The sequence below is a fragment of the Panthera uncia genome, chromosome X, assembly GCF_023721935.1.
Source record: "Panthera uncia isolate 11264 chromosome X, Puncia_PCG_1.0, whole genome shotgun sequence".
Classification (NCBI taxonomy): domain Eukaryota; kingdom Metazoa; phylum Chordata; class Mammalia; order Carnivora; family Felidae; genus Panthera; species Panthera uncia.
The window spans coordinates 99,465,189-99,485,582 of record NC_064817.1 but is presented as its reverse complement, the minus strand read 5'-3'; the positions used below and the strand labels follow the sequence as shown (position 1 = coordinate 99,485,582).

The 20,394-nt window shown below is 35.9% G+C and overlaps 1 pseudogene; it reads left to right on the top strand.

Moving 5' to 3' along the window:
- Nucleotides 1-16,815: 16,815 nt before the first annotated feature.
- LOC125931389 (26S proteasome regulatory subunit 4-like) lies at nt 16,816-18,014 on the top strand (annotated as a pseudogene).
- Nucleotides 18,015-20,394: the final 2,380 nt, after the last annotated feature.

Genomic DNA, 20,394 nt, shown 5'->3' with positions numbered 1-20,394 from the left:
TCAATTGAAGATTCCACTGTTTTCTAGAACTGTCAAGAAGCAATTTGTGTGGAAATACTCCCAAATTAAAGCCTCCTAGAAATATTTAATTCTTTTATTTCCTCTGTAACTATTAGAGTATGCAAGTGAGGTATAAAAACAGTTAAAGTAAAAATGATGAGTAAACTAGATCCAGCAAAGAAAACGAGATGGTAAATGAGAGTAATTACATTGACAATATTTTCTCTGTTGTGTCTATAGTTTTCATACCACTTCACTGGCATTAGACATATGACCAAAATAACATTTCAGAACCAATGTTTTTTGTTTTCTTCATGTACATTTTTAGTGAACAAAACACTTAGAGTATGAAATATTATTAATGTTTTGTCATAGCTCTTGACAGCAAAGAACTTAATAATAGTTAAATTTTCAGGCATGGAAAAAATAAATACAGTGCAACTCATTCAGCAGTGAAATAAAACTACTGCAGATATAATGTGCTATTGTCATATTAACTTTCCCAAGAGAACCTGTAAAAAATTCTATGACTAGAACAGATTCCATTACCAAGTCATTGCTAAACATTTTTCCTCCACAGACTATTCCCAGTTTAATCAACTTCTGTGCCTGAGGCCTATAAGGAAAAAGGGGACACAAACTTCATAACACATACCTATTCTATGTGAATCAGGTCTTACAGAGATGACATTAATGAACAATGGTGCCAATAAAGGCATTCATAAATTTCTTCCTTCTCATACTATATCAACTGCTACTTATAAGGTGTGCGAAAGAAAAAAACATTCAGCTACTCTATGCCTTTTGATATGAGCATTTAATCTATTTAGATTTAAAGTAACAAATGATAGGTAAGGACTTACTAATGCCATCTTAATTTTTTCTGCCTGTTTTGTAGCTCCTTTCTTCTTCTCTTGCTATCTTTCTTATGAATTTATCCAGTTGAAAACTCATATCCACACAAAAATCTGTATATAAAGGTTTAAAACAGCTTTATTCACAATTTCCAATACTTGGAAGAAACCAAGATATTACTCAGCAGGTGAATGAACAAACTGTGGTACATCCAGACAATGAAATATTATTCAGTACTAGAAATAAATGAGCTATCAAGTCTTAAAAATACTTGGAGTAAAGTTAAATGCATATCATTAAGTGTAAGAAGCCACTCCAAAAAAGTTGCATATTGTATGATTCCAAGTATATGACATTCTGGAAAAGGCAAAACTATGGTGGCAGTAAAAACTTCAGTGATTGCCAGAGTGTAAGGAGAGACAGGGATGAATGTGCAGAGCATAGAGGATATTTAGGGCAGTGAAACTACTCTGTATGATACTATAATTGTAGATACATGTCATACATTTGTCCATACTCATAGAATGTATACCAAAAGTGAACCCTAACGTAATCTATTGTCTTTTGATGATAAAGACATGTTAATATAGGTTAATCAATTGTAACAAATGCACCATTCTTATAGGGGATGTTGATAATGGCAGAGGTTATTCATGTGTGTGGGCAGGAGATATATGCAAAATCTCTATGCCTTTTAGTCAATGTTGCTACAAACCAAAAATTACTCTAAAAAATGAAAACCTTTAAAAAATAAAATAAACGTGATCTGTTCAACACTATGTAATTTTTGAATGACAAATGATGACCTGAGGAAAATATTTTTAACAAATAGCAAAAAAATTTTAAATAGAATTAATAAAAATAAAGGATGTGAATAGAAAATTCATGAAAAGAATATAAACCATTATTAAATTATGAAATATATTTGGACTTACTAATAATCAAGTATATACTAGTACAAACATAATTTATCTAAAATATTGGTTAACTTAAAAAATGTTGAAAAGATATAATTAAGTCAATAATGAAGACAAATTCATTTGTACACTGTCAGCAGGAATGTAAGTTGGCAAAACAGTTCTGGAAGGCAGTATGGCAATCATATATAAAAATGTAAAATATGCATAATATTTGTTTTTTAAGCCCTAATACGAAAATTTAGTCTTTTAAGAGTAGGATAATAGGTATGCATAAAGCTGTTTATTGTTACTTTTTAAAGATTAAATATAAGAAACAATATCCAAAAAGAGATGCTGGTAAAGGAAATTAGGATATATGCATATGCATATGGAAATGACAGACTACTGTACAGAAATTGAAAAAAAATGTTGTAGATCTTTATAAACTTGCAAAGATGTTCAAAAATATTTTTATAGACTTGCAAACATACTGTTGCATGCTAAAATCAGGTTTAAGAAGTACAGCATGCTTTTGAGCTCATTTATTTGAAGTTCTGTTTATGTGTCTTTGTGAGGTTTTGTTTTGGGGTTTATGTATCATCATAGAGAGGAAGAATATTTATAAAAATGTTAATGTTTGAAAAAAATTAATATTTGTTATAACTGGGTGTTCAAAATCCAGATGACTGCTGTCTTTATATAATTTTGTATTTGTTTTACAATGAGCATTATATAACTTACAGAACGATTTTAAATATAAAAATTATAGGGGCACCTGGGTGGCTCAGTTAGCATCTGACTTTGGCTCAGGTCATGATCTCACGGTTCCATGAGATTGAGCCCTGCATTGGGTTCTGTGCTGACAGTGCAGAGCCTGCTTGGGATTCTGTCTCTTCCTTTCTCTCTGGCCCTTCCCAGTTCGTGTGCTCTCTCTCTCTCTCAAAATAAATAAATAAACATTAAAACAAATTATAATATTACCATTGCAACTCTATGACAAAAAACTAAACTAATTGAATATTTTTTTTAAAAAATTCTTTTTTTTACCTTTATTTATTTTTGAGAGACAGAGCACAAGTGGGGGAGGGACAGAGAGAGAAGAAGACACAGAATCCCAAGCAGGCTCTGAGCTTCAGCACAGAGCCCCATGTGGGGCTTGGACCCACAAACCGTGAGATCATGACCTGAGCCAAAGTCAGACGCTTAACCGACTGAGCAACCCAGGTGTCCCATTCTTTTCTTATTTTTATTTTTTTATTAAAAAATCTTTTAATGTTTACTTATATTTTTGAGAGACAGAGAGAGACAGAGCACAAGTGGGGGAGGGCAGAGAGAGAAGGAGACACAGAATCCGAAGCAGGCTCCAGGCTTCAAGCTGTCAGCACAGGGCCTGACGTGGGGCTTGAACCCACAAACCGTGAGATCATGAGCTGAGTAGAAGAAGTCAGATGCTTAACCAACTGAGCTACCCAGGTGCCCCAATTGAATAATTTTCTGTGAAAAATTACAGATATTGAATCACAAGTAAAAGCATAAGTAAGTTAATAATGATGGAAGAAATGTAGACCTCTATTGAATGAGCTGGGTTAAAAGATTTGTATGGACAAGTCATATGCATAAGAAACAGATGCATTCTTGCTAATTCAAAGGTTCCTGACACACAAAAAAAGTAGAATATTTTGTCAGAATTTTACAATGTTAATTAACAATGTCCATTCATTTTGGTAACTATCAAAGATCTTTTATTGGGCTTCTTTTTCTCATAATAATTTTAATCATGTTTTGCTGTTTTCTCCAGTGTCTCTCCCCCTGGTGCTGAGACTCTTTCGCTGCCATAACTTTAAGCTGACAGATGATCTTTTCTATTCCAGGAGATTCATATATGCTGTCTACCTTGGATTTGGCTGTCTCTGCCTTTAATAACTGCTACATCCCCAAGGACCAATGTTGACCCAAAGATAGGGACATCTCTATGCCCCTATTCAGCAGGAAGAAGTTACAGAAGATAAGCCCTTCCACCTTCAGCAACCTTAAAGATTTAAAGGTCAAAGTTGTTCAGGGGGGAAATGATGAGGAAAACAAAGGCAAGAAAAATGTAGCTCAAATTAAGTCTCCTTACAACCTGCAGCCCACTGATAAATCCCTGAGACATGCAGAGTGTGACATTCCTCAAGGAGCTCATGGCTGCCTTACTGTTGATGTTTCATTAAAGACTAAAAGCAACCTTATCTTAACAATAGCTAAACCTCCAAGGTCCTGGAGACCTTGCTTTTAACATACACAAATTCCTGAGAGACTTAATGTTATCCCAAACCTCCAACTAACTAAAAAATATATAATCAGTTACTCTTTGCAATGCCAGTGCAGCTCTTTTTGCTCACGGATCTTGTCCCTGTGCTATAATAAAAGCACTTTTTTGGGGGGCGGGGGGAGGGGGGAAATGGAGGAACAATCACACTCAAATTAACAGTAGAGGTGAACAAGTTTAAATCGATAATGGGTACCTACCATAAACAAAAGATGGTAAATTCATACGATAGAATAATATTTTACTATTTGACAACAAAAAGGAATGAAAGATACCAACACCTGACACATTGCATTAAGAGTGGGAACAGTGAGTGACTGAGAATGTGCATGAGAGATCTTTGTGGGGTGATAGAAACATTTTAAACTTGGATTGGGGTGATGTCGCACAATTTAGTAAATTTACTAAATAACATTGAATTATACAATTGAAATATGCAAATTTTATAATATGTAAATTGTACTTCAAAATACAGTTTAAAAAATGGTAACAAACATAGTATAACACATGGCAGTGAAATGTTAGCAATATTTCCATTAAAATGAGGAATAAGAGAGAGGAGCCAAGATGGCAGAACAGCATGGAAGTTTTTTGTGTGTCTCGTGTCCATAAAATACAGCCAGACCAACAATAAACCATCATACACACCTAGAAAACTAATTGAAGGATTAACACAACAATCTGCATAACCTGAACCACAGAATTCAGCAGGTACAACGCAGAGAGGTGAACTTGGGGAGAGAGAAGCTGGCAGGCAGGGAGCTGCTTTTGCAGGTGGAGAGAGGACAGAGACTGGGGCCGGTGGGGGGAGAGGGGTGGTGGGTAGAATACAGGAAAAGCACCCCTCCCCAAAAGCAGCTGTAGAGAAAGTGAAAAATTGGAAACAGCCTCAGGAACTAAACTAAAAAGGGAGAAGGGAGAAAGGAGAAAGGAGAGGGTTTAAATCCCATTAAGATTGTAAACAAGGGGAGTGCAAAGTCTGCAACTCTGCAGCTGGATACCTGGTGGTGCTCTGGTGGGAAGGGCAAATCCCCAGGAACAGAGTGGGGTCCGGGAGGTTCTCGGGCCACACGGGGAAAAGCGGTTCCACTGCTGGAAGGACATTTGGTAGAGGCTGTTGAAGCCACCTGGTCCCAGCAGACCCCAGAAAACAGCCACATTTGCTGGTGCTGGAACAAGGTCATTAAGAGTGAAGCCTGGTGCCAGATGTGTGTTGTGATTTTCCATAATCCCTGAAAAGCTGCTGCTACACTATCTCGCAAACTTTTTCTGGGGTGGGCAGGCACTTGGCCGCAGTCTCAGGGCACCGGCAGCACCAGAGTCCAGCAGGCATTCCTGGGTGCAGCCAGCATTTGGCCATTGCTCGGTGAGACCCTCCCACAGAGGGGCGGAACGGGTCAAAGCCACAGTCCTTCAGAAGGGTGGTCCCGGGGAAAACAGCCGCATCTGAGACAAAACTCGGGATAGAGGTACAACCTGGGGCTTGGTCACGGACAGTGAAGAAGCGGGGAGTGGACGAAAGCTGAAGACAAAGGATGGGTGCGTGATTGCTGATTGGAGAGAACAGAGTTCCCATACTAGAGACTGGATAGCTGGGTCACGCCATTTTCACAGCTCCCAAGCATGCGCATAGGCACCTAGGAGCACCACAGCACTCCACCCCAATAGGCTAGCAGCGCCATCTAGTGGATAACGGAGCTGTTGCACTGAGCCCTGCCAACTGGGCCAACCTCACTCTTCAAGAACACAAGCCTCACCACCTACTTAGTTTGTGGACTATAAAGCACTACATAGTCTGACTTCTAGGGGAAAATGAAGTAATTTCAGTCCTATTCCAATCTGTTAGCAGGTCCATCTATTCAATTTTCTTTTTTTTTCCTTTTTCACTTCTTTTCTTTTTCTTGGATACAAAAAGAAAAAATTCATTTTTATTTTCAATTTTTATTAAAAATTATTCTGTAATTTTGTACCATATTTTTTGTGTAAATTTTTTCAAATTCTATTTTACTTCCATCATTTTATTTTAGTCTACTTCAGTGTATACACTTTTACGAATTTTCAAACTATTTCCTTTTTTTCTTTTTCTTTTTCTTTTTTCTCTTTTTTATTTCTTTTTTTTCCTTGAATGCAGAAAGAGAAAAACTTCATTTTTACTTTCAATTTCTATTAAAATATTTTTCTTTATTTTTTACTATATTTCTTGCTTTTATGTAAATTTTTTCAAATTCTATTTTACTTTCATCATTTTATTTTAGTCTACTATAGAGTATTCACTTATTGAAATTTTCAAATGATTTCTTTATTTTCTTTTTTTGTTTCCTTTCTTTTTCTTAAATACAGAAAGAGAAAAAATTCATTTTTATTTTTGATTTTTATTAAAAATATTTTTCTTTAATTTTTTGTACTATACTCTTTACTTTTGTGTTAATCTTTTCAAATTCTATTTTACTCCCATCATCTCATTTTAGTCTATTTCAGTGCATTCAGTTTTTCAAATTCTCAAATGATTTCCTTCTTTTCCCCCCTTTTTTTCTCTAATCTGTCAAACCACTTTCAACACCCAGACCAAAACACACCTAGGATCTAGCATCATTTATTAGAGTTTGTGTGTGTGTGTGTTTAATTTTTTAATTTTAATATTTTTTAATTCTAATTTTTCTACTTCATTAATTCCTCTTCTCCCTGCACAATGAAAAAACGAAGGAATTCACCCAAAAAGAAAGAGCACGAAGAAATGACAGCCAGGGATTTAATCAACACAGATACAAGCAAGATGTCTGAATCAGAATTTAGAATCATGATAATAAGCATACTAGCTGGAGTCGAAAATAGATTAGAATCCGTTTCTGCAGAGATAAAGGAAGTAAAAAATTGAATGAAATTAAAAATGTTATAGCTGAGCTGCAATCACGGATGGATGTAGCAGTGGCAAGGATCGATGAGGCAGAACAGAGATCAGCGACATAGAGGACAAACTTATAGAGAATAATGAAGCAGAAAAAAAGAGGGAGATTAAGGCAAAACAGCACGATTTAAGAATTAGAGAAATCAGTGACTCATTAAAAAGGAACAACAGAATCATAGGGGTCCCAGAAGAGGAAGAGAGAGAAATAGGGGTAGAAGGATTATGTGAGCAAATCATAGTGGAAAACTTTCCTAACCTGGGGAAAGACACAGACATCAAAATCCAGGAAGCACAGAGGACCGCCATGAGATTCAATAGAAACCGACTATCAACAAGGCATATCATAGTCAAATTCACAAAATACTCAGGCAAGGAGAGAATCATGAAAGCAGCAAGTGGAAAAAGTCCCAGCATACAAGGGAAGACAGATCAGGTTTGCAGCAGACCTATCCACAGAAACTTGGCAGGCCTGAAAGGAGTGGCAGGATATATTCAATGTGCTGAATCAGAAAAATATGCAGCGAAGAATTCTTTATCCAGTAAGGCTGTCATTGAAAATAGAAGGAGAGATAAAAAAAGATTCCCAGAAAAACAAAAATTAAAGGAGTTTGTGACCACTAAACCAGCCCTGCAAGAAATTTTAAGGGGGGGCTCTCAGAAGGGAGAAAAGATGAAAAAATATATATATTTTTGTTTATGGACTATACTTATACTTAGTGTATGGAATATAAAGTATATATATGGACTATAAGCATATATATAGAAATAAATAAATATCAAAAGCAACAAAGATTAGAAAGGACCAGAGAACGCCACCAGAAACTCCAACTCTACAAGCAACATAATGGCAATAAATTCATATCTTTCAGTACTCACTCTAAACGTCAATAGACTCAATGCTACAGTCAAAAGACATAGGGTAACAGAATGGACAAGAAAACAAGATCCATCTATATGCTGTTTACAAGAGACCCACTTTAGACCTAAAGATACCTTCAGATTGAAAATAAGGGGATGGAGAACCATCTATCATGCTAATGGTCAACAAAAGAAAGCTGGAGTAACCATACTTATATCAGACAATCTAGACTTTAAAATAAAGACTGTATCAAGTGATGCAGAAGGGCATTATATCATAATCAAGAGGTCTATCCACCAAAAAGACCTAACAATTATAAACATCTATGTGCCAAATGTGGAGGCACCCAAATATACAAATCAATTAATCACAAACATAAAGAAACTCATCGATAGTAATACCATAAGAGTAGGAGACTTACACACTCCACTCACAGCAGTGGACAGATCATCTAATCAAAAAATCAACAAGGAAACAATGGCTTTGACAGACACACTGCACCAGATGGACTTAACAGATATATTCAGAACATTTCATCTTAAAGCAGCAGAATATATATTCTTCTCCAGTGCACATGGAACATTCTCCAGAATAGACCACATACTGGGACAGAAATCAGCCCTAAGTGAGTACAAAAAGATCGAGATCATACCGTGCGTATTTTCAGACCACAATGCCATGAAACTCGAAATCACCCACAAGAAAAAAATTGGAAAGGTAGCAAATACTTGGAGACTGAAGAACATACTACTAAAGAATGAATGGGCTAACCAAGAAGTTAAGAGGAAATTCAAAAGTATATGGAAGTCAATGACAATGATAATACCACAACCCAAAACCTCTGGGACACAGCAAAGGCAGTCATAAGAGGAGAGTATACTGCAACCCACACCTTCCTAAAGAAGGAAGAAAGATCTCAGAGACACAACCTAACCTTACACCTTAAGGAGCTGGAAAAAGAACCGCAAATAAAACCCAAAACCAGCAGAAGACAGGAAATAATAAAGATTAGAGCAGAAATTAATTCTATCAAAACAAAACAAAACAAAAAAAAACCTGTAGAACAGATTAATGAAACCAGAAGCTGGTTGTTTGAAAGAATTAACAAAATTGATCAACCACTAGCCAGTTTGATCAAAAAGAAAAAGGAAAGGACCAAAATAAATGAAATCAGGAGTGAAAGAGGAGAGATTACAACCAACACAGCAGAAATAAAAACAATAATAAGAGAATATTATGAGCAATTATATGCCAATAAAATGGGCAATCTGGAAGAAATGGACAAATCCCTAGAAACATATACACTACCAAAACTGAAACAGGAAGAAGTAGAAAATTTGAAGAGACCCATAACCAGTAAGGAACTTGAATTAGTAATCAAAACTCTGCCAAAAAAAAAAAAAAGAGTCCATGGGGCACCTGGGTGGCTCAATCGGTTGAGCGTCCAACTTCAGTTCAGGTCATGATCTCGCAGTTCGTGGGTTCGAGCCTCATATCGGACTCTGTGTTGACAGCTCAGAGCCTGAAGACTGCTTCAGATTCTGTGTCTCCCTCTCTGTCTGCCCCTCCTCCACTCATGCTATGTCTGTCTCTCTCTGTCAAAATTAAATAAACATTAAAAAAAATTAAAAAAAAAAGTCCATGGCCAGGTGGCTTTCCAGGGGGAATTCTACCAAACATTTAAGGAAGAGTTAACACCTATTCTCTTGAAGCTGTTCCAAAAAATAGAAATGGAAGAAAACTTCCAAACTCTTTCTATGAAGCCAGCATTACCTTGATTCCAAAACTAGACAGAGACCCCACTAAAAAGGAGAACTATAGACAAATTTCCCTGATGAATATGGATGCAAAAATCCTCAACAAGATATTAACCAACCAGATCCAAGAATACATCAAAAAAATTATTCACCATGACCAAGTGGGATTTATATGTGGGATGCAGGGCTGGTTCAATATACACAAAACAATTAACGTGATTCATCACATCAATAAAAGAAAGGACAAGAACCATATGATCCTCTCAATAGATGCTGAGAAAGCATTTGACAAAATCCTGCATCCTTTCTTGATAAAAACCCTCAAGAAAGTAGGGATAGAAGAAGCATACCTCGAGATCAAAAAGCCATATATGAACGACCCAACACTAATAGCATCATCAATGGAGAAAAACTGAGAGCTTTCCCCCTAAGGTCAGGAACAAGACAGGGATGTCCATTCTTGCCACTGTTATTCAACATAGTATTAAAAGTCTTAGCCTCTGCAATCAGACAACACGAAGAAATAAAGGGCATCCAAATCGGCCAGGAGGAGGTCAATCTTTCACTCTTTGCAGATGACATGATACTCTATATGAAAAACCCAAAAGATTCTACCAAGACAGTGCTAGAATTGATTCATGAATTCAGCGAAGTTGCAGGATATAAAATCAAAGCACAAAAATTGGTTGCATTCCTATACACCAACAATGAAGCGACAGAAAGAGAAATCAAGGAATCTATCCCATTTACAGTTGTACCAAAACCTATAAAATACCTAGGAATAAATCTAACCAAAGAGGTGAAAAATCTATACACTGAAAACTATAGAAAGCTTTTGAAAGAAATTGAAGACACACACAAAAAAAAAAAAAATGGAAAAAGATTCCATGCTCCTGGATAGGAAGAAGAAATATTGTTAAAATGTTGATACTACCCAAAACAATCTACATATTCAATGCAATCCCTATCAAAATAACACCAGCATTCTTCACAGAGCTAGAACAAAGTTTCCTAAAATTTGTATGGAACCAGAAAAGACCCCAAGTAGCCAAAGGCATCTTGAAAAAGAAAACCAAATCAGGAGGCATCACAATCCCAGACTTCAAGCTATACTACAAAGCTGTAATCATCAGGACAGTATGATACTGGCACAAGAACAGACACTCAGATCAATGGAACAGAATAGAGAACCCAGAGATGGACCCACAAACTTAGGGCCAACTAATCTTTGACAAAGCAGGAAAGAATATCCAGTGGAATAAAGACAGTCTCCTCAGCAAGTGGTGCTGAGAAAACTGGACAGCGACATGCAGAAGAATGAACCTGGACCACTTTCTTACGCCATACACAAAAATAACCTCAAAATGGATGAAAGACTTCAATGTAAGACAGGAAGCCATCAAAATCCTCCAGGAGAAAGCAGGCAAAAACCTCTTTGATCTTTCCCGCAGCAACTTCTTAATCAACACGTCTCCAGAGGCGAGGGAAAGAAAAGCAAAAATGAACTACTGGGACCTCATCAAAATAAAAACCTTCTGCACAGTGAAGGAAACCATCAGCAAAACTAAAAGGCAACCGACAGAATGGGAGAAGATATTTGCAAATGACATATCAGATAAAGGGTTAGTATCCAAAATCTACAAAGAACTTAACAAACTCAGCACCCAAAAAACAAATAATCGAGTGAAGAAATGGGCAAAAGCCATGAATAGACACTTCTCTAAAGAAGACATCCAGATGGCCAACTGACACATGAAAAAATGCTCCACGTCACTCATCATTAGGGAAATACAAATCAAAACCACAATGAGATACCACCTGACACCTGTCAGAATGGCTAACATTAACAACTCAGGCAACAACAGATGTTGGCGAGGATGCTGAGAAAGAGATTCTCTTTTGCATTCTTGGTGGGAATGCAAGCTGGTGCAGCCACTCTGGAAAACAGTATGGAGGGTCCTCAAAACATTAAAAATAGAACTACCCTATGACCCAGCAATTTCACTACTAGGTATTTATCCAAGGAATACAGGTGTGCTGTTTCAAAGGGACACATGCACTCCAATGTTTATAGCAGCACTATCAACAATAGCCAAAGTATGGGAAGAGCCCAAATGTCCATCAATGGATGAATGGATAAAGAAGATGTGAGATTATACACACACACACACACACACACACACACACACACACACAATGGAGTATTACTAGGCTATCAAAAAGAATGAAATCTTGCCATTCACAACTATGCAGATGGAATTAGAGGGTATTATGCTAAGCAAAATTAGAGAAAGACAAATATCATATGACTTGACTCACATGAGGACTTTAAGATACAAAACAGATGAACATAAGGGAAGAGAAGCAACAATAATATAAAAGCAGGGAAGGGGACAAAATATAAGAGACTCTTAAATATGGAGAACAAACAGAGGGTTACTGCAGGGGCTGTAGAATGGGCATAGGCTGAATGTGTAAGGGTCATTAAGGAATCTACTCCTGAAATCATTGTTGCACTATATGCTAACTAACTTGGATGTAAATTTAAAAAATAAATTAAAAAAAAGAAAACTAGGGGAAAAAAAGAATAAAAAGAAGTGACTGGCTTTCAATAGGAAAATGTCAACTTTTTACGATATGAAAAGGAAGCTAGAAATAGGAATACTGATGCAGGTGCGTTTGTAGATTTGGTTGTGGGTAAATGATGCAATTCTCTGCTGATGGCTTTTATGATTTCAGTAAAGCATAAGGTGATAGGTTAAGGATAAAGATGGAATGTGCTGGGGGGAGACAATTACTGAACATGATTAAGCAGGAATGGTCCGAGAAATAGGGTAAGAACCAAAAGATACTGTGGAAATTGTTAAAGAAGAGTTTCAGATAAATAGGGACAATCTGTGCTATCACATGTTTTCTAGAAGTTTATTAAGATAAAGATCTTACATGAGAAAGTTATTCCTATTATTAATGAAATAAGATTGAACAGAGTGGTAAAGGTAGAAGCCAGAGTACAGTGGCCTGGGGAAGAGTGCAAGATGAAGAAATAGAAACTGAGAGAGAAGATAGACTTTTAAAGATTAGACAAGAAAACAGGGAAGTGAAAATAGCAAGACAAGGTGACTTCTTTGAGGGAGGGATTTATTTCATGTTATTGTTTAAATAGGAAATACTTGACCATGTGAATATAGGCTATAGGAATGTATCTTATAAAGAAGGGGAAATTGAGGGGGAGAATGGACAGGGGATAATCAATGGACAGAATCCTGGGGAAAATTACCTGGGATGAGGTCAGGAACACAGGTGGAAGTGATTGTAAATTTGACAGTGTGGTTATAGACTATTCTAAGAACATTTGTAAGAGAAGGTTGACTTCCTGACATTTTCTAAAGTTCCCCACTGGATAGAACCATAATGTATTTTGTATGCTTAAAGGTATTCATTAATATTTCAATGCAGCTGAATGTTTTTATGATTAGGTTGTCTTACACAAAACTGCTTAGGTAACTCCTATTCCCCCCAAAATTTATTCATAAAGGCATATATGTCCCTCTTCTTTAAAGATCCCTCTTTTAATTAGTATTTCTTTCTTATATCCTATTTATGTTATGAGGAATTAAATATTAACATATTATCTTTGATTTAACCTATAGTGAACATAAATGGTACTCTGAAAAAAAAAAAAAAAAAGAAAAACCTGACTTCAATTTTACTTACTACACCTCTGCTGAGTACCTCATTAGTGCTTTAATGCATGAAGAAAAGGTTAAAATGTACAAAAGTGACAATTCCTAAACGGAAAGCACTGTGCTTCTGGCTCACTCTTGCAGTAAAGTACAATCATTCTGGGAAAAGGAAAGTGCTAGGGAAGAGTTGTCAGAATTGGTAGCTGAATTGCGTTACCATGTGGCCCTCTGAGAGGCCGGAACATCAGAAGCAAAAGGACCTGGATGAATAGGGTCACATTACTTCTCTGAGAAATAAATGAATTGGCTGGAGAGGATGCTATTATGTCCACTTTCACAGGCTCCTATAGAACTCTGTACAACTGAAATATAAATTAAGAGACTGTAATATGGCTGGGCTTATAAATGCAAATTAAAATAAATAATTGAGGGGTAGCTGTTTTTATTCCTCACATTATCTGTTCTCTGGCTAACTGCCTATGTTGGCAACAATGCATCTTCTGAAGAGGAAATCACAACAACTGAGTATATGCAAATAATCCTGTTTGTTTAAGAAACAAAACCCTTCCTTTTATAGTCACACTTTTGCATGTGTCACATTAGGCCTTCACACCTATGAGAGATGAGGATTGTACACATAAATAAAGAAACCAGAAAATCCAATCCTCCAAAATACTTTCAAGTTGTGTTATCTCTACCCGGCCTATGTGCATAGAACCATTATATTTCTTTTTTTTAATGTTTATTTATTTATTTTGAGATAGAGCAAGAGAGCACACCTGTGCACTTGTGCATGCAAGCAGGGGAGGGACAGAGAGAGAGGGAGAGAGAGAGAATCTCAAGCAGGCTCCACCCTGTCAGCACAGAGTCCAAGGCTGGGCTTGATCTCATGAACCCTGAGATCACAACCTGAGCAGAAATCAAGAATCAGATGCTTAACCAACTGAGCCACCTAGGGACCTGCCATTGTGTTTCTTTTTAGTAGTTCACCATTTACCCTTCACTATAAATGAGTTACTTCAGTTAAATTTCAGTGTTATAACAAATTTGATAATATTGTACATTTCAAATCACAAAGGAGTATCCCTTCTCCAGTTATTTTCTCCAAATATTGTATTTTCTCTAGTTTTGCTTAACTGGAAAGTTACCCTTTAAGTTCTAAACTATGGGTCCACATGAGTTTTCTCAGTTACCTTTCTGGTAGTACAAACAATGAGGTATATAGGCAGAAGCATTGAGAAGTTATATGGAACACATGTAGTTTTAGTGTTTGATCCAGCTGATAATATTCTCTCTTAGCTCAAATGATATGAGTTCGACACTGATTTTACCATATGGGTAACTAAGCCACGAAATATATTATCTCAACAACAGTATCGTAACATGTTTTAATAAGGAAACCATTCTAGGTTCTGGATCAAACAAAATCATGCAAATATAGTCACTTTCTTCATGTGCAAAGACATCATTTAATTAACAAAAGTATATGTTATATCAATAGATAACTTAGCAAGTTTCAAAGCAACTCATATATATCTACTGAATGCTTACCATAACTGTATGCTGTGGGGATCTGGGAATTAAAATATAATAAGCCAAGCTCAAATGAGAAATTAAAGTGTATTTATAAGTGCACAGTAAAGGTGGTCCATATCCAAGTAAGAGTGCTGAGGTAATTAAGTACAGATTCCTGGGTTCAAAAATGTTTACTCCTAGGAATTTCTCCTATGGAAATACTCATTGTTTTGGAGGATCATTGGCCAGAATTGTAGTAAGACTCTTCTTTTTTTTTTTTTTTTTTTTTTTTTTTGCCAAGCCACAAATTTGCTAATAGGTCATGTTTATAAGAAAGTGAGTCAGATTCAAAACTTGAAGAGATGGCATTAATCAAATAGATTTTCCCCAAATAAGTTATTTTCCTATATACTCAGGATTAAATTAAGTAATAATCATATATCTGCTGGCACAATTTTTTTAACTCTTTCATATGTTCAAGTGCACATGCATACACTGCATATTTAAATTCAGTCTTATGAAGGGCTGACAAAAAGATGTTTTTCCATGTCCAACCAATGGGACACAATTTTCTCAGTATTTCCTCTTTTTTCAGTGCCCTGGAAATCTTTATAAGCAGCAAGATTAAGAAGACATCCAATGAAAGCTTTATTTTATCAATGTGGTCACTGAAGGGCAAACTTCTTATGTTTGCTTACAGAAATATTACAAAGTTTTAAGCATGTGAAAAATCTCAAATATCTAATGCTGTCTTTTCCTTTTCTTTTGTGTACAAATTATTTCATAGGACTTATAAATATCAAAATTTTGCTATACTAAGCTCTGCTCACAATTTACTAAGTACATATGGTCACATATAAAAGAAGCATTGTCATATGGCAAATAGCCAAGGCTTTGGCCTACAGAGTTGGTGTTGTCCAATTCGATCCCCTTGGCACTCATAAAACTGTGAAAGGATTATACACATACACATGCACACACACACACACACACACACACAACTACAAACACTGCGATTAAAATCCTTGTATCCTTATTTATCCAGAGGTCAAATGCATCTTCATTTGTAATAGCAAACATTGATAGCAGTCTAAATATTTGTAAATAGGGAATTCAATAAATGTAATTTAGCATATAGGTAAACAGAACACTATAAACCTAAAAAAAAAGGAAATCTACATTTACTGAAATGAAAAGATGTCCACAATGAGATAAATATGATACTTTATAAGAAAAAATGTACATATATATCCATATATTTATGGAAAGATGTATACTAAGCTGTTAAAAGTTGTTTATCTTAAGATTATGGTGCAACTTCCAAATTTACTTAGCAGATTTTATGTCTTTATAGTATATATGAATTATTTACTTAATAAGAATAAATATATAACATAAAACAAGTAAATTGAAGGAAAGCCATGTGTGGCATAATTTTACCTACATAAAACATGTGCATATATGTTTATATATGAATGAAAATTCCAGGAGGATACATACCTAATACTTAACAGGGATTTTCTATTACTATTAAGGGGTGGAGTTATGGTAAGAATTCAACATTCTTTATACTGTTTGAATGTTTTACAACCATTATGCATTACAGAGTAATCTGTACATAGTGACTTTAACCTTAGTTGACTAACTGAAGAAAGAAGTATATATTACATAATTCTTGTGTAATTAAATAGGCATTTCCATATAAATAACATGAAGGGTGTACTTTAGGCAAAGTTTATCTGAAAAACAACTGCAATTATTATCATTAGATTTTTTAATGAAAAAGAAATTTATTGGAAGTCATAAGACTACCATTATAAAACATGATCAAGCTATCAGAAAATGTTTTTAAAAATGATACTTGGGTTAGATGGCCAAACAAAGATGGGTCAGTGAGAGTGGTGGTGATGGCCCCCTGGAGGTGGCAAGAAGGATGACAAGGACAAGAAAAAATTACAAACTTCCTGTACCAACTACGGTGTGGAAAAAGAAGAAAAAGGGACCAGATGCTGCCAGCAAGTTGCCCTTGGTGACACCTCATATTCAGTGCTGGTTAAAATTATTGAAATTAGAGAGAATTAAAGATTATCTTCTCATGGAGGAAGAATTCATTAGAAATCAGGAACAAATGAAGCCTTTAGAAGAAAAGCAAGAGGAGGAAAGATCAAAGGTTGATGATTGAGGGGGACCCGAAAGGTAGGAACATTTGAAAAGATCATTGATGACAACCATGCCATTGTGTCTATATCTGTAGGCTCAGAACACTACATCAGCATTCTTTCCATTGTAGACAAGGGTCTGCTGGAACCAAGCTGCTCAGTCCTGCTTAACCACAAGACATAGAGGTGCTCATGGATGACACAGATCCCTTGGTTACAGGGATGAAGGTAGAAACCCCCCCCAGGAAACCTATGCTGATTTTGGGGGTTGGACAACCAAATCCAGGAAATTAAGGAATCTGTGGAGCTTCCTGTCACTCATCTTGAATATTATGAAGAGTTGGATATGAAGCCCCCAAAGGGGGTCATTCTAGATGATCTGCCAAGCACAAGCAAAACCTTATTAGCTAAAGCAGTAGCAAACCAAACCTCAGCCACATTCTTGAGAGTGGTTGACACTGAACTTATCCAGAAGTACCTAGGTGACGGGTCCAAACTCATTCAGGAATTGTTTTGAGTTGCAGAAGAACATGCACCATCCATTGTGTTTATTGATGAAATTGATGCCATTGGGACAAAAAGATAAGACTCAAATTCCAGTCGTGAGAGAGAAATTCAATGAACCATGTTGGAACCATTGAAACAGTTGGATGGATTTGATATAAGGGGTGACATGCAAGTTATCATGGCCACAAACTGATAGAAACTTTGGATCCAGCACTTGTCAGATCAGGCTGCATTGGCAGGAAGATGGAGTTCCCCCTTGCCCAATGAAAAGACTAAGAAGTGCTTCTTTCAGATCCAAACAAACAGGCTGACACTGGCCAATGACATAAACCTGGACAACTTGATCATGGCTAATGATGACCTCTCATTGCCAAAGTCAAGGCAATTTATATAGAAGCTCGTCCAATGGCCTTGAGAGAACATAGAATGAAACTAACAAATGAAGACTTAAAAAAATCTAAAGAAAATGTTCTTTATAAACAACAAGAAGGCATCCCTGAGAGGCTCTATCTCTATCAGACCACAGTTAACTTCAGGGAAATGGCTGGGACTGTCCCCACATCTTAGATGGATGAGATTGGGGAAGCTGCCTAGAGGAATCCATGTTCTAGTTGCTCTTTATTAGCAAAATCTCCTTTGTACCTTTTTGAGCATATGTACAGGATACCCAATAGGCTGCCTTTATCTGTTGGTCACATGCAGTACTCTCTCCCCAATAAAGTGTGCTCCTGTCAAAAAAAAAAATGATACCTAAGGATCAGTTAAATTTAAGAAAACATGGCATACATAGACTATGCTATTTGTGATAAATGGGGGGAGCGTTGTCTGTCTTTAGTGTTTTCCTGAGTTTTCTTCCTTTTTTTTTGTAAACCAGGTGAAGGAAAATAAATTGAAGTAATTTAGAGCCTTTGATGGCAAACAATTTCTTATTGAAAGTCCTGTTTTTTATAGAAATACACATAGTAAAAGTATATTTCACTTTCCTTAACTAGTTTAACAAAATCATAAGACTACATCATTTTTGGTAGGGAAAATCAAGTAACTTTCAAAATTAATGAACATGTAATATTATTCTTACATTTTACCGGATTGTCATTTTGCTGAAGACTAGGTCCATATCTTTCACTAATTTTTCTCAGCACTATCTTCATTATGTGTTCAAATTCTCTCTAAAACCAATGGCTAAAATCAAGAAGACAAGAAACCCAAAAGCCCAAGTGTCCATTGACTGATGAATGGATAAAGAAGATGTACATACACATAATGGAATGAATACTACTCAGCCATCAAAAAGAATGAAATCTTGACATTTGTAATGAGATCGATGGAGCTAGAGTGTATTATGCTAAGTGAAATAAATGAGTAAGAGAAAAGCAAGTATCATATGGTTTCACTCATATATTGAATTTAGGAAACAAAACAGATGAACATATGGGAATGGGAAAAAAAGAGAGAGGGAAGCAAACCATAAGAGACTCTTAATGATAGAGAACAAACTGAGGGTTGATAGAGGGAGGTGGGTGAGGGATGGGCTAAATGGGTGAGAGGTATTGTTATGATGAGCACTAGGTGTTATATGTAAGTAATGAATCATTAATTCTACTCTTGAAACCAATATTACAATATATGTTACCTAATTAGAATTTAAATAAAAATTTGTAAGAAGAAAATCATAAGAAACAAGTGTTGGCAAGGATGTGGAGAAAAAGGAACCCGTGTGCACTGTTGGTAGGAATATAATTTAGTACAACCACTGTGGAAAACAATATGGAAGTTCTTAAAAAATTTAAAATAATACTATATTATCCAATAATCCCACTAGCATTACCCAGGGATAGCAACAACACTAACTTGAAAAGTTATATGTACCTGTATGTTTATTACAGCATTAACAATAGCCAAGACATGGAAACAACCTAAGTATCCATCAATAGACAAATGGATAAGGAAAATGCACACACACACACACACACACACACTCACATAGACAAAATGGAATATTACACAGCCATAAAAAGGGTGACATCATGCCATGTCAACAACATGGATGGACCTAGAAGGTTTTATGCTAAGTGAAATAAGTCAGACTGAGAAAGACAAATACCATTTTATTCCAATCACAAATGGAATAAAAAAACCCAAATAAACAAAAAGTAGAATCAGAACTATAAACACAGAGAACAAACGGATAATTGCCAGGGGTGTAGGGAAAAGGAAAAATGGGTGAGAGGAGAGGGAGATAAAGGCCTCCAGTTATGGAATGAGTAATTCAGTGGAATAAAAAAAAGCATAAGGAATACAGTCAATGATATTGTAATAGCAATGTAATGGGACAGATCATAGCTACATTTGTGGTGAATATAACATAATGTATAAACTTGTCAAATCAAATCACTAATTTGTTCACCTGAAACTAATGTAACATTGTGTGTCAATTATAAATAACTAAACAAATAACTAAATAAGTAGATAAATAAATAAATAAATAAATGTAACAGAATTAACAAAACCAAATTGTCTCTAAAACCAAGACTTTAAGTGGGGTCTATGTCTGCTGTAATGCTAGCTTCACAGAATGAATTTGAAAGCTTTCCTTCCATTTCTATATTTTAGAAACGTTTGAGAAGAACAGGTATTAACTCTTTTTTAAATGTCTGGTAGAATTCTCCTGGGAAGACACGGGGCCCTGGACTCATGTTTGTTGGGAAATTTTTGATAACTGATTCAACTTATTTGCTGGTTGTGAGTCTGTTCAAATTTTCTATTTCTTCCTATTTCAGTTTTGTTAGTTTGTATATGTCTAGGATTTTTTCCCTTTCTTCCAGATTGCCCAGTTTGTTGGCACATAGTTTTTCACAGTATTCACTTATAATTGTTTGTATTTCTGTGGTGTTGATTGTGACTCTTCTCTTTCATTTGTGATTTTACCTATTTGGGTCTTTTGTAA